A 3,891-nucleotide genomic window follows, 5' to 3' on the forward strand; every position below is an offset into this window, starting at 1 on the left:
GTCTGGTGATCGATAACGGTAGGTCACAGGCAGACAAATACGATATCCTCATGATCTGTGGAGTCCCGGCTTTTGGTGTGTATCAATGTATTCCGTGTTTATTTCGTTTATGCTTCACAACGCTAAATGGAATGTAGGTAGCAGCCATCTTGAAATGAGGCCATCGACTCGGCCGGCACTTATAAATTCATATGCCCATATATGGGAGTAAGACATACCAAAGATTTGAAGGCACCTATCAATAGCCAAGATACTCAGCTTTCCGCAGACACCCCGCTTTTGCAGATAGAGGCTACCGTTCCCATTCCAGACTGAATTGAATTTTTAAAAAGGAATAGTATCCCCAAATATGGGGACTTTATATTTAAGAGGTTTTAAAATGGGGAGGCAGACACAGTATCATACATACAGCACTGTAGGAAGGGGAGGGGATAAACTTTACCTCAGCATTTGATTGACACACAGCGGAACCTGAGTAACTCTACTCTGCCACCTGAGAGGTCAACATCCTGTCAGCCAAGGTAAGTGACATCACATAGGGATGCAGGAGTTTTCTTGCAAAATGTTTTGCTAGTGTGTGCACTAATGAATAGAATTTGAAGGTCATGGTTTGTCGTAAAAGCAGCCGCATGCATGTGAGCTATGTATGAGTTTGAGTTAACTCTTTGATTTACTTTTTCTGTTTTATTTAGGATTAGAAGAAATTTTAGATATTTGTCCATAGTTTTTTCTGTAGGTTTAGAAGACATTTTTGATATTTGTCCATATTGTTTTATACAGAATTATAAGACATTTTAGATATTTGTCCATATTGTTTTATATAGGATTATAAGATGTTTTAGATATTTGTATATAGTGTTTTATTAAGCAATAAGGCCCGAGGGGGTGTGGTATATGGCCAATATACCACGGCTACGGTCTGTTCTTAGGCGCCATGCAACACAGAGTGCCTGGATACAGCCATTAGCCGTGGTATATTGGCCATAAATCACAAAACCCTGAGGTGCTTTATTGCTATTATAAACTGGTTACCAACGTAATTAGAGCAGTAAAAAGAAACGTTTTGTCAATACCTGTGGTATACGGTGGCATTCAGGGCTCGAACCACCCACTTTATAAATAGGATTAGAATAAGTTTTAGATATTTGTCCAGTGTTCAAATTAGGGAGTTTTTGATCGCCCTGTGGAGAACCTGGAGGACAGGACGTATGAGAAGCACAAGAGACTCCTGGAGCTGTTCTGTAGGAGCGACCAGACGTGTGTGTGTGTGCTGTGCATGGACACTGACCACAGAGCTCACGACATTGTTCCAGCAGAGAGAGAGAGTAAAGCCATGTAGGTCATTTTCTCATTCTACTTTATTTTTGACTAAATCGTTTATTTCTTTTTTATTTTCTTTCTGCTTCATGATTTCACTGTGGTTTGTTGTCTTTTTCGCCAAGACAAATTCATATCCACATGGTAGAATGGCTATAGTCATTTCCTGATTCTGATTCCAATTCTGGTTCTAATTCTGGTTCCAATTCTGATTCCATTTCTGATTCTGATTCCAATTCTGGTTCTGATTCCTAGGCTCTGATGAAGAAGAGTGAGGCAGAGGTGCATCAGATGATCCAGGTCAGACTGAAGAATGTGCGGGAGATCAAACCCTTCGTATAGCTTAACTGAGTAAGTTCTCATGATAAGCATGTTGCATAATGTTTATCTACTATTGCTGGTTCAGTCCCATTAGCACAACAGAATGCGAATGTTTTTCTACAGTATTTCCTTGTTGTCATCAGACCAGTTCCAAGAAATAGATAAAGGATAGTGTACAAGTCTTCAATTGGATTTTCTAGGTGGGGTATCACAAGGTTCAATTCTTAGACCAACCACTTTTTTTATTTCATCAGATAAGTTCAAAGAAAGAGAAGATGGAGGATGGAGTGCAGGTCTTCACTGTTCTGGTGCACTGCATCGAGAGACGCCAGGCTGAGCTCATCGAGGTGATTGAGGAGAAGCAGAAAGCAGCAGAGAGGCAACCTGAAGAGTTCATCAAAGAACTGGAGCAGGAAATCACTGAGCTGAAGAGGAGAAGCACTGAGCTGGAGCGGCTGTAACACACTGAGGACCACCTCCACCTCCTACAGGTCAGTGTCTCTTTCTCAATACTGGATACGTTGTGTATTACAGGATGTAATGTTTCATGTCTAAAGTGTCTGTCCTGTTTCCTGTGGTAGAGTTCAATGTGTTTGTTATATGCTTGTTGTTACCTTTCGACCGTGTAAGCCAGAGCACTGAGATTTTTTTTTTCTTCAAGTTTTCTTATCTATCTTCTGTCTCCTCATAGTTGACGTATCCTTGCACCCGAGCACTGCCAACCTCTGGTTGGTCCTGTCTGAAGATGGTAAGCTGGTCTGGGATGGGGACACGAAGCAGAGCCTCCCAGACCTACTGGGAGGTTGAGGTGGGTTTGTACTGAAATTGAAAAACCATTTTACCTAATGAAGGTCTGTTGAGACAAAAATACTTGTTAAAAGACATTAAATCTGTTGAGCATCAGGATCACCAAAGGGCTGGAGTTTGTTTTATTTTTCAGTATACAGTTTCTGTCCACGCACCTGGTGATACTGTTGGTATAGGTAATCCTATAGGAACCTTACCCATAGGTATTGGAAATGCTACTACAAGACTATAAGTGTGTGAGTTATACTTTTTCAATTGGTCCAGGTCAGAGACGAGTCAGCTTGGGAGCAAGGCGTGGCCATGGAGTCCATCAACAGGAAGGGTGTGGTCACGCTGAGCCCCGAGGAGGGCTATTGGATGATATATTTGAGGAGAGGAAGTGAGTAGAGACAGTCTGTGTTAATCCACCTAGGAGAGAAACCGTGGAAGGTGGGGGTGTTTGTGGTTTACGGTGAGGGGATGGTGTCATGTAATGGGCAGGTTGCCTATTTATTAGTTCACGGGGAAACCAGTTCACTGAGAGAGTGTTACCTTTGTTCAACCCCGATATGAGTGACAGCGGGAAACAACTAATCGCCACTCATTATATGTTCTGTTGGTGTTGTCAATGGTGCCGGGACTTTGGATGACAACATCATAATATGAAATGCACTTTGCCATGGACAATCCATTTCCTTTTGAAAGCGCCCTAAAGAGGACAATGGAAAACAAGAGGTTTTACTTAAATGTTTAAAAGCAGAGCCTCTTTATTGATACATAGCTATTCATATTTACCTGATCTGATCTGGGCTATAGAAATGACTTCTCTGTAAGATTCACATGTTATTTTGTTGAATTCAATTAAATGATGGATGCTTGTAACGCCAAGGTAGTGGGTTCAATCCCCGGGACCACCCATACACAAAAAAAAAAAAAAAATTTATGCACGCATGACTGTAAGTCGCTTTGGATAAAAGCGTCTGCTAAATGGCATATTATTATTATTATTATTAAATGTAGCTTTCTTGTGTTTTATTTTTGCCTAAGAAACCAATCTGTCAATCTATGTTTTTGGAGCAGAAGAGAGAGGGTAATGCAGGGTTTCCCACTCGGTCCTCGGGACCCCAAGGGGTGCACGTTTTGGTTTTTGCCATAGCACTACAAAGCTGATTCAAATAATCATCAAGCTTTGATAATTTGAATCAGCTGTGTAGTGTTAGGGCAAAAACCTAAACGTGCACCCCTTGGGATCCCGAGGACAAAGTTTGGGAAACACTGGCCCGGTAATGCGACTATACAAACCAATCAAATCATTATCTCATGTCATGTACTGTATCCCTCAGTGACCTGCGGTGAGGTCTGAGGCTGGCTAGGATTAGTATAGGAGCAAGTAGGACACTGAGACTGCGTCCCAAATGGCACCCTATTCCCTATATAGGGCCCTGGTCAAAAGGAGTGCACTAAGTA

Source organism: Coregonus lavaretus, assembly GCF_964263955.1.
Source record: "Coregonus lavaretus genome assembly, chromosome: 39".
NCBI lineage: Eukaryota > Metazoa > Chordata > Actinopteri > Salmoniformes > Salmonidae > Coregonus > Coregonus lavaretus.